This window comes from Pristiophorus japonicus, chromosome 4 (assembly GCF_044704955.1).
Source record: "Pristiophorus japonicus isolate sPriJap1 chromosome 4, sPriJap1.hap1, whole genome shotgun sequence".
In the NCBI taxonomy this organism is placed as follows: Eukaryota; Metazoa; Chordata; class Chondrichthyes; family Pristiophoridae; genus Pristiophorus; species Pristiophorus japonicus.
In genome coordinates this window covers 253428814-253441069 of record NC_091980.1, presented here as the reverse complement: position 1 = coordinate 253441069, position 12256 = coordinate 253428814, and the positions used below count along the sequence as shown (strand labels likewise).

Sequence of the window (12256 nt, the reverse complement as noted above, 5' to 3'; positions counted from 1 at the left end):
AGGCAACCCACGAGGCACCTGCATTATGGAGTCTTATTCAAGGAGTTAAGGTCACACTTGCTCATTGTACACAGCACACAGTTTCATCCTTTATTAGGAGTGTACCAGTGATTGTGTTGTGTCATGAGCCAGGTGGTGAGGCTGTACCCTTTGTCTCCCAGTAGACAGCTCTGCCTTTCTGGCTGTTACTCAAACATGGCAGATATAACACTGTCGCGTAGGATGAACGCATCATGGGTGCTGCCAGAGTAACTTGCATCGACTGTCACGGGCTGCACGTTAATGGAGTGGAAGCCTTTTCTATTCCGGAATCCTCCAAAGATGCTCGCAAGGCAATGTGTGTACAATTAATGCAGCCCTGTACCTTTAGGAAGCCAGCAATCCTTGCGAACCCCATAGCCCTGTCAAGGATTGCTTGGGTGGTCATTGGCAACTTGATGAAGTGATTCCTCCGTGCGTACAGTACAGCCGTGACCTGGCAAATGGAGACATGTATTGCATGTTGAGAGATGGCGCACACATCTCCAGTTGCAGCTTGAAACAATCCAGAGGCATAGAATGAAAGTGCAGCTGTAACCTTCACTTCAACTGACAAAGCAGTCCACCTGCCGCTTCTTGGCTGCAGATCTGTTTTCAGCAACTCACAGATCTCATCGACATCTTTGCGGGAACGCAGCCTTCTGACACAATCTGCATCACTCAGGTGCAGGTACGAATGCCTGTCTCGATATTGTTGAGGTGGGTAAGGCCTCCTGCCCAGTACCCTATGGGCTCTGATGTTCCTGATGTGATAAGTTCTAATCAATTGTCTCCTACGTAGCACAATGATTCAGAAGACTCGCACAAGGTATGGCATTGTCAGTATTGCCCCCATACTTAAAGTTAAACTTTCAAAGAAGCTCAAAACGGCAGGAAAGCAGGCAGCACGGGTTCGTAGTTCTCTCTCTCTCTCTCTCCCCAAGGTCTGTATGAATGGACCACACCCAAAGGTCTTTTGTCCTCTCTTCTCTCCATCGCGCCAACCCCCCCCTCCCCACCCCTTGGGCCTTGTGACCTCACCACCCACCCTCCCTCCTCCCTCTCCCCGGGCACCAAGCCTTCAGATCAGCTGTCTGCGGCCGTCTTCAGTTCCTGAGTGAGATGCCTTCCTGGTCCGTTGTGGTGTGTACTTGTCTGTGGCCCCCGTGTGCGTGCCTGCCGGTCAGATTGCTCCCTCCTTCCCTTCACCCCGAGCCTCACCGGTGCCTTCCCGCTGCTCTGTGGCCCCCGATTTCGTGCCGGTCCAGGTCTGCTCCGCTTCCCACCCCTAGCCCAGGAAGAATGGCCTCCGATGTACTTACCTACGATTTATTTAACTCTCCGCAAGTGTTTTCTCGAGTGGCCACATACGCTGGCCTAAATAGAAATGGAGTAACTATTAGCTGGTCAAAGTTGCCTAAATGGCCAGAATTGGTGTAGGTGGCTGGTAACGCCCCCTTTTGAGCAAAAAAAAACTTACCTAAAGAAAAACATAACTAAGTCAGTTATGCTGGTGCAAATTGATTGGGGAAACTGGGGATTTTTAAAGTTAGGCCAGAAAAAGCAGCCTTCTCCAAAAAAAATGGAGCAAATACTGGGGAAAATTGAGTGCTTGAACCAGAGTAGACCATTCAGTCCTTCAAGCTTGTTCCACTATTCAATTAGATCATGGCTGATTTATACCTCAACTCCATTTACCTGCATTTTCTCCATATTCGTTGATACCCTTAGCTAACAAAAGTCCATCAATCTCAGTCTTGAGAATTTCAATTGACCCAACATCCACAGCAATTTTGGGGAGAAAGTTCCAGATTTCTACAACCCTTTTGGCTGGATTTTCGGTGGTCTAACGCCTCAGTTAGCAGCCAGAAGGGATGTTAATGCGAGCGTAAGAGGGAACCAACCGGGAGCGCAGCTTTTAGCGACCAGACTGAATATTCATTAGAGGCTCACTGGGAGCGTAAACCAGTAGCGCCTGGCTGCTGACGATGAGTGCGATTCTGACGTCAGTCCAATGCAACAACGACGCTTACGCCCCGGTCGGTAAATTAGGTGTGGCCGTCAAGAACAACGTCTGGAAAAACAGTCGGTGCAGGCTTGCAGAATCGTTAACTGGCGGCTACATAAAGGGATCAGGAAGCAATTCCGTCGGAGATCATAGTCAGTGCAACGTTTACACACAGCACGGTGGTCAGCCTCCGAGTTTGCAGTGGCAGACACATAACAGTTCAGGGTCGCAAAAAGTAATTTCAAAAATTTTAGTGGGGGCATTACTAGTTCGCCAGAATCGCATTCTACATGATGTAGCAAGGCATCATGAAGAGAGAAGGGCTGTTGGCCATGTCGGCGGTCGAAGAAGGAGAGCCCATAGATGTCGGGGCAGGAGCCGTATCCCCCATGGCTTTACCAGCAGCAAGGTTCATACCTGGAGCTGTCCAAGGAGCAGTGTGTCAGAAGATTGCTTTTCCGAAAGGAGGTTGTTACAGAGATACGCCGTCTCCTGCAGGAAGACGTGGAGCCTCACATCGGCACCAGGACTACGCTGCCCGTCGCAGTGAAGGTCACAGTGCCGCTCACCTTCTATGCCTCCGGCTCCTTCCAAGCTGCATCAGGGGATATAGACAGCGCCTCACAATTCGCAGCACATCGCTGCATCCGCAACGTCACACAGGCTCTCTACACATGCAGAATGGACTTCATTACCTTCCCGATGACCAAGGAGAAACAAGATAAATACCCATAAATGTGGGTTTGCCAGGATAGCTGGCTTCCCGAGGGTGCAAGGAGCAATTGACTGCACGTACGTGGCTTTGCAAGCACCATCCCATAATGCAGAGGTCTTCAGAAACAGAAAGCGGCACCACTCCCTAAATATGCAGCTGGTGTGTGACCACACGCAGCGCATCCTCGCAGTCAATGCTCGCTATCCTGGAAGCGCACAAGACGCCTTTATCCTGTGGGAGAGCACTGTGCCTTGACTGTTTCAGCCACCAAGGGAAAGCTGAGGTTTGCTGCTCAGGGACAAGGAATACGGTCTGGCCACCTGGCTGATGACCCCTCCCCCCCGTAACCTCACCACAGAGCCGGAGCAACGTTACAATGAGATGCCATGCCGCCACCCATAACATCATAGAGCAGACATCATAGAGCTGAAGCAGCGATTCCGATGCCCGGACGGCTCTGGAAGCAGCCTTCAATACTCCCCTCAACTGACTTTTTCAATAGCTCTCAGATGCACAGCGCTGCTTCTGCATGCAGCTTGCAATTTTTCAAAACACAGCACTCCTTCTGGCGCACACACACACACAAGTTGCGTTTTAAAAATGGCCGTTTGCCAACTCGGAGCTCTACTGCGCATGCGCGGCCATTTCAGCAACGTTAAGAGCGTCAGTTTTTTCCCCCATGCATGTGCAGAAGGCCCAGCTCCTTTTTCCAGCGCAGACCGCAGGCTCCACCCCTCTGCAGCTGCAGATTAGAGGCCAAACATCGGGGAAACTACGAAGATTTTTTCCTGGCGCATCTATTCATGTAATTAAGCGCCGCAATTCGGGCAAGTACACCAGAAAACGGGCTCGGGGAAAATTGAGCCCCTTTTTCCTAACTAGGAAGAAAATATACATTTTTGTTATTTTCCTGATCCCATTTTTTCATTGGAGCAATACTTAACATGACTGAACTTCCACTTGTGTACTATTTTACATATTAGGGAAATCTAATCCATGATGTTGCAACAACTTAATAACTTTCTTCTCTTTCTCCTGTCCTTCTCGTCAAATCTGCATCATTTTCTCGTGATTGGCTTGATAACAAGGCCGTAGCGATTTTTAAACAATTTTAGGAGGGCAGAACGATAATATTTGCTAGCTTATGTTTTCACGGGAATTTGACCATGAAGAAAAGTCTGTTATCACTTTCTACCAGTCTTGCTCCTGTCGCGTCTACTGTTTGGTTATAATTAAAAGAAAATATAGTCTCAAGCAGTTTAAATACACAATCCGAAAAACAGATGTATCGAGCAGAATAAGAATTCAAAGATTGGTTTTCTGATCTGAACGATTGAGAAAGCAGAACTGGAAAAAGCATATTTCCTCATTACCAGTGAAGTAGATAACTTCCTCCACCCAAAAGGTGAAAGGTTCCACTGGTATTAGCTGACGTCAACAGAGAACTTGCCTAGAATGCAAATGGCTCTTATACACCTTGTTGCAATACGATATTGCCTGGATTTATAGTAAGAATCTACTGTGCCTTTTGTTACAATCTACATAAATTATTACATGATTTTCCTAACATATGGCTAGCAGCTAAAAAACATGTTGAACATCAATTGAACCTGTGTATCAAAGATTACACAGCTAACAGTCAATTTTTGTGTATTTATTCAACTGGGGGGCAATTATAACCTAATTCATCTGAAGGGAAACTGACAGAATTGTGTGCAATGCTGGTTTTATAGCCCTCCTGATGTTACCCTCCATTGAAGTCAATAGAGAGGAATATTCGGCAGAGTGTAAAACTAGCATTCAACCCGATCCCATGGATGACCGTCCAGATGATTTAGGTTAAAATTACCCTCCCCACAAAGTGTCAGTCAGTCAATCACCTACTTACAAACAAGAGCATTAAATAGAAGTCATTGATGTGGGTATATAAATTGCACATTTCTGAAATTGGCCTCCATTGCAAAAACATGAACAGCTCAATGGATTTTGCCTAATAGTAAATAATATGTGCAGCATTTGCAGCACTCTGAAGCTTTATGCCCAAATTACTTTACAGTATTGCTGCTGACAGCATTCGCAACTTTGGCGATACTGCTGCAAAATAAATGCGGCTGTGCTGTTGCCTCTGGAGGCCTTCTTATCTTTTCAGTGTCAACAGACTGAGCTCTCAGCCTGGCTGTGCAAGCTTTTGCGTGCACCTTTGTTTGCAGTTGCTTTGGTGATGTTAGTGTAAAAGGGATGCATTCCACTACACCTGTGACCTCAGGCTTTTGTTACAGAACCAGTTCTTGACGTGTTCCTGTATCATAAAGAGGATACTGAAGTCCTGGTGACTCACTGGTTTGAGTTTTCTCAGACTGTTGTGGAGCTATGTTAGTGATTGAAGACTAAAACATTTTATGATGCAAGCAAATATGTAATACTACATCACTTAATTAGTTAGAGCTACTTTCTGTTGATACACTTTATGCATATCAAAAATATATTTAGTATATTTACACTGTTCTAAATAACTCACAAAATACAATTTAAATTCACATTCATATTCAGTGAGCACCACTTGGTAAACAGAGAAATACATTATTCCAGTGTACTCATGAAGATCTGTAGCAAAACCAAAATCAAATGCATATTCATATTCAGTGGGTGTCATTTTGCAGGGACATCAGGAAACAGTAACATTGGCAGAAAGCGCAGCTGTTAATTTGCAGGTGTAAATTATTCCTGACCTTTGGCAAAAAAATGTTTCAAATTTATCATACAATGTGTGACAGAATCATTTGCGCAATTTGTTCAGGTGCTTTCATAAAGATTTTCTTGAAGCTTTGTAAATATAATCATATCTGATTAACCAAAGCAATGAATTCAGTCTAAATGCAAAAGAACAGTAATAGGATACACTGAATTACATTAGAGGACCAATCTTGATGAGTTATGTTGATTAGTTCTATATAAGAATGAATATGATCCATGTTCAGGCAAGTGGTACACAAAATGGCATCATCTAAGATTAAGGCTGGAATTTTCATTACCTGGTCGGGTGCGGGCGATTGGCGTGGCGGCTCGGAACCCTGTTCACCTTTTCATCCTGCTCCTCAGAGTGACTTTCCCTTAATGGTGCCTATTAAGGCAGGCCCGTGTGTTTCCTGGCCCTATTAAATGATGCGGGTCTAATGACGTCATTGATGACTCTTTTCTAGCGGGGATATTTAAAGAAGCCTTGGCCACATTGCATTTGAAGGTTCATCTAACATTTTTTAAGCCCAGATTTTTTAAATAAATCTGGAATAAAAAGCTAGTATCAGCAATGGTGTCCATGATTGCTGTAAAACTCATCTAGTTCACTAATGTCTTAAATCTGCCGTCCTTACCCGGTCTGGTCTATATATGACTCCAGACCCACAGCAGTGTGGTTGACTCTTAACTGCCCTCTGAAATGGCCTCGCAAGCCACTCAAGAAGGTGGCTCAAGGGCAGTTAGGGATGGACAATAAATGCTGGTTTTGAAACATAGAAACATAGAAAAGTGCAGGAGTAGGCCATTTGGCCCTTCGAGCCTGCACCACCATTCAATATGATCATGGCTGATCATGCAGTTTCAGTACACCATTCCTGCTTTCTCTCCATACTCCTTGATCCCTTTAGCCGTAAGGGCCACATCTAACTCCCTTTTGAATATATCTAACAAACTGACCTCAACAATTTTCTGTGGTAGAGAATTCCACAGGTTAACAACTCTCTGAGTGAAGAAGTTTCTCCTCATCTCGGTCCTAAATGGCTTACCCCTTATCCTTAGACTGTGACCCCTGGTTCTGGACTTGCCCAACATCGGCAACATTCTTCCTGCATCTAACCTGTCCAATCCCGTCAGAATTGTATATGTTTCTGTGAGATCCTCTCTCATTCTTCTAAATTACAGTGAATATAAGCCTAGTCGATCCAGTCTTTCTTCGTATGTCAGTCCTGCCATCCGGGGAATCAGTATTGTGAACCTTCGCTGCGCTCCCTTAATAGCAAGAATGTTCTTCCTCAGATTAGGAGACCAAAATTGTACACAATATTCAAGGTGTCAACATCCTGTGAATTAATTTTTAAAAATGTCTGCGACGACCTGGCACAATAGCCTGAGCCTCCTTTGGCATTCCCTGTGTTCCTGGTATTCCCTGTGTTCCCTGTATTCCCTGTGTTGGGGGTATCGTCTCGGCATGGTGCAGCCCTGCGCTGATGCCCTCTGTCCTGTGGGTCATTGAGAAGATTGCTAGTGCTGTTGCTGCTGATGTATCTGTTGTTGCTCGTAGTGGAGCTCATCCTGGTCCAATTCTGAGGTAATAGATGACAGCTGATGTAATAGATGGCAGGTCAAGTAGAGATCACAGAAGCAATCTGTCAATGGTGTGATAGGTAGTGGCAATGAGGTGAGAGTGGCTTCTGAATTTGCAGAAAATACTTGCAAAGTGCAGACACCTATATCTCTGCTGAAAATGCACTCTGCAACAGCATTTCCCTTAGGCAAGTAAGCAGGTGTCAGGTGTCTGTATTTATTGTGCTTTCCATGTTCTGTAGTAATGACCTCGATCAATGGCCACTGAACTTACGCCTCAGCTTGACAGACGTGGTTCCCGAGCTACATGATTCCTGTGGTTATGTAGTGAAACTCAAAAGGTCTGGTTAAAAGCACTGTTAAGGGTCTGACAATAAGGTTTTAATGAGGTAAATTAGATCACCCACCTCTGCTGCATTGGCAAATGTACCTGAGTTAAAGGCTCGAGGAGGTGGAATGATGATGCTTTCCCGAACTGCTCCCATTTATTGTGACTTTTACTCCTGACCTGCCTCCAATCCCACACACCTGACAACATGAAAATTCCGGCCTAAGATTTTGGAAACAGAGGTCAAATAAAATTCAAAGAATAAACTCTTATTCAATACTCAGCATACTTACAATAATTCTATGGCTGTGGGAACAAAATGTACCTGCCACCACATTATGCAAATAGGCTCGGATTGTGCGATGGTAATGAGGGCGAACTGTCAACGTTTGTTTTCATTAACCCTCTGAAACTGACTGTAACTTCAGGATTTAGCAGATCCACACCGAAACACTAAAATCCTGAAGTTGCGGTCAGTCATTCCCTGCTCCGTCACAGGCTGTGATGAGGACCCCCACCCCCGCCTCCCCCCATAGCCGGCAATGAGTGAAATCAGTGGAACTGATGAAAACTTAAGCTTTTCCCCTCTAATATTGCTGTTAAATGCCCCATTAAATGTTACGCCGTTGAAATAGGTGTAACTGGAGTTTTAACAGCGTATTGCCCTGAAAAACTAATTTTATATTTGTGTAATGTCAAGTTTCTCCATTATGATAAAAATTACTAGATTTAAAAAATATATATATTTTTGTTTATGATATTGCTTTTTGTGGTATACATCAATGATCTAGACTTGAATATAGGGGGTATGATTAAGAAGTTTGCAGATGATTGTGGTTGATAATGAAGAAGAAAGCTGTAGACTGCAGGAAGCTATCAAAAACTGGTCAGGTGGGCAGAACACTGGCAAATGGAATTCAATCCAGAGAAGTGTGAGGTAATGCATTTGGGGAGGGCTAACAAGGAACGGGAATACACATTAAATGGTCGGACACTGAGAAGTGTAGAGGAACAAAGGGACCTTGGAGTGCATGTCCACAGATCCCTGAAGGTAGCAGGCCAGGTAGATAAGGTGGTTAAGAAGGCATACGGAATGCTTGCCTTTATTAGCCGAGGCATAGAATGCAAGAGCAGGGGAGTTATGCTTGAACTGTATAAAACACTAGTTAGGCCACAGCTAGAGTACTGCTAACAGTTCTGGTCAGCGCATTACAGGAAGGATGTGATTACACTGTAGAGGGTACAGAGGAGATTTATGAGGATGTTGCCGGGAGTGGAGAATCTTAGCTATGAGGACAGGATAGGCTGGATTTGTTTTCCTTGGAACATTGGAGGTCTCATTGAGCTGTATAAAATTATGAGGGGCCTATAGTGGATAGAAAGGGCCTATTTCCCTTAGCAGAGGAGTCAACAATCAGGGGCATTAATTTCAAGTAATTGGTAGAAGGTTTAGAGGGGATTTGAGGGGAAATTTCTTCATGCAGAGGGTTGTGGGGGTCTGGAACTCACTGCCTGAAAGAGTGGTAACGGCAGAAACCCTCACATTTAAAAAGTACTTGGGTGTGCACTTGAAGTGCAGTAACCTGCAGAATTACAGACCTAGAGCTAGAAAATGGGATTTGGCTGGATAGCCTCTTGTTGGCTGGCATGGGCACGAAGGGCCGAAATGCCCTCCTTTCAAGCTGTAAATTTCTATTCTATGATTCTATATTTTAGCTTCTACATCAACACCATGTGTATGTCCCAAACTTTATTTTGCTCTTTGTAACATTTTTTAAAATAATCACTAATCACTAGGAATCCCTTATTGACAGTGCTGCAATCAATTTCACGTTGAGGAAGCTAAAGTTCTCACCAAAGTGATCGCGAGATCTCTGTGGGCAGTTTTCTTCGAGGTCAGCGGCGATCGCCATCGCTTCACCACTGATCACAAATTACCAGCCAATGTATTACTACTGGAATACTAAATTACTGTGACTGAATAAAATTATGGGTATTTTCAGGATCAAATTTAAGTATTCTGTCTATTTGTTTGAAAATATGAACTATTATATATGTCTTTACATAAGGCAGTCAATTTTATTTCAACTTTTTATGAAAGCCTGGGATACATAGACAGATGGTAGACAACATGTGCCAGGTTGAAGGTATATGTTGGTTGTACAGGTTTGAAATACTGGGGGATGAGGGCATGGGGTTTAGCAGTACTGGCCTCTGGTAACACTGATGGGTTCATCTGGAATTTTGATGGTGATCAAGTGAGAGTCCTGGAGTTTGGTGGCAATGAGATGGAGGTAGATAATAGGCATCATATGAAATGTTTTATTTCAAAAAAAATCCAAACATCATCTTCCCTTCCCTCGCTGCCTTGCCCACTGCATGGATAAATACCTCGCACAGCTGCACAGTTAAAGTTACTGTTCTCAAATTCTAAATGTAAACTAGACACAGCAGATGTAATCAAACCCTTTGTCTGTCTGACTGTCTCTCTCTTTCTTATAGTCTCTCTGTCTCAAGCAAGAAAAGCACTTAATATGCACTGAAACTTCTACATGAAAACAAATGTTATAATTTAATTCAACTGGTTTTCAAATCATTTGGAAAAATAAAGAAAGCCAGGAATCCTGTTATTGCATTAGGAGCCACTGAGGAAAAATAATTTTCTGCAAACAATCATCATTTTTGACTTCTAAGAAGTTTTCCATAAATCATAATTGTTTTTGAATTCTAACTATAAGCCAAATAAAGCACTTGAACCAATCATTCTCTCTCTCTCTCTCACTTTCTGAGACAACTTCCTGAAGCAAACAACATTCAACACTAGTATTCCTATGAATAGTACACTGGAAATCTTTAAAAAAATATAACCTCTAGCTTTATTTCAACTCATTTGGAAAAACAAGTAAAAAGTAATGTTACAGGCTGAGGAAATACATACTTGCAATTGCACTGAGAATCATGCTCATGCATGTTGGGATATTCTCCACATTGCATAGGCTTAGACTGCAGCATTCTGGGAATTGCAGACAGGAGAGGAGAAGGCCGATCTCCATCTTTTCGGAGCAACTAGGAATGGACACTAAATGCAGCCGTGCTAGCATCGCCCCCATTGCGTGAACAAGTATTAAAAAACTGCAAGTGCAGTTGGTAAGTCCCTTTAGCTAATAGAGTGATAGCTGTGGGGGAAAAAAAACAAGTCCAACCCTAGGCCTTAGAGCAGGCCTGAGGCCTCCAAGAAAAAATTCTAATGAAGATACTCAAAGACAATTTTACAGATACATTTAACTATTTTATTGAGAAATATGTAATATATCTGTCAATGTTTTATTAAGTTAGAACCCTTTTTTTTAGCCCATAGTTAACAGGTTAAGTGGGGGAAAATGGTGGATGAATTTATTTCCCAAAATGTAGTTTAAATGATTTGATTGGTTCTATTTTTGTTCATTTTTATTGTTTTACTCAGTCTTTGTAGTTGCTGAGTTCTGAGAGCCCTTGAATGAGATTATGCCTCAAGGAACAAATATTGTTAAATGCATTTAGAATAACATTTGAGCAATTTCTAGATAATTCTATATATAAAATATATATATTTTTAGAAATATGTTATATTGTTACGTTAGTTGCATCATAAATTATATTTTTAATCTATACATATTTGGGTAATGAAGAAAAAAAAACAAAAGCCTTTTGAGCAATTTAATTGGCTCACTTGGTTGGCCTACTCTTTTCTAAGAAATTTACAAATGAATGATCAATATTAAGAAATCTCAATATGTTCTTTTATATTATGTACTTAGGATGAGAAAATGCCATCAGACCCATATGTGCTTGCCCCACTTTTTGGTGCACTGCTCCCACATATCTACCCTTCTTACCCACACCTTTGTCCTGGGAGAGGCAAAAACACAGACCCATAGCCGATGGAATTCTCTGTCAAATATTCCTCTCCAGCCTCTTAAAAAAAGTGATCAGACATGCCCAAGGAGGTCCTAAATCCATTGGTTATTACCCCAAATTTTCCCAATTTTCACTGTGATCACAAAAGAGAGAATATTATCCAAAAAAATGGGTGGTTTTGAAACGTGGGGGTCGTTAAATTGTTAAAAATGGGAGTTCTGACCTGATCCCGCCTCCAATATGCCCACTTCCAATTTTAACGAAGGCGGGACAGGGGGCAGGAGGAGCGACCAATCCGCTCCTAGGATGCGGAACGTCAATTTAAATATTACGAGGGTGGAAGCCTTTTTTTTCACTTCCATTTTGTTTTTTAACTGCCTGTGGAAGGGTTTCACACAATTTGTGAAATCTGGCAGTTACTGCAAGATGGAGACTGCTGGATCCAGGAGGTAAGTGTCTTTATACCTACCTCCTGGATCCAGGGTCCCTGCCTAACCCATCCCCTGCGATCGGAGACAACGACATGAGGCCTCCAATCACTCCATTCCCAGGCATTTCCCTTCCTCCCCCCTCCCAACGATGATGCTGAAGCCGGCCATGATCTTCTCACCATCCCATTGATTGTCCGGTGGTCGGCCACAATCTTTCCTTCACTTCCCCCCCATCATCTGGCCCCGATCCTCTACCAGCATGCCCCCCCCAATCCATTTAATGGCTGGGCCCGACCCCCAATCCTCTACCCGCTCCCCGATCTATTTAATGGCCCCACCCAACTCCTGATCCTCTACCCCCGAACAATTTAACGTCCCCACCCAACCCCCGATCTTCTACCCAACCCCCACCAATCCATCCATTTAACGGCCCAGCCCCCACACAAACCCTCCTTCTTTCCTTTGTGCAGCCACAGGCCTACCTGCCCGCAACCAGCCAATCTGGCTGACTGGCTGTGGATGGAAAACCGAGGCCTTGC

At 43.6% G+C, this 12256-nt stretch overlaps 1 long non-coding RNA gene across 1 annotated transcript in view; it reads right to left on the bottom strand.

The window, feature by feature from the left end:
- Positions 1–5852, bottom strand: part of LOC139262341 (uncharacterized) — a 226184-nt gene extending 220332 nt beyond the window's left edge. Inside the window, exon 1 of the long non-coding RNA XR_011592950.1 lies at positions 5774–5852. This is a non-coding gene — a long non-coding RNA (uncharacterized lncRNA). The remainder of the gene's footprint in view (positions 1–5773) is intronic.
- Positions 5853–12256: the final 6404 nt, after the last annotated feature.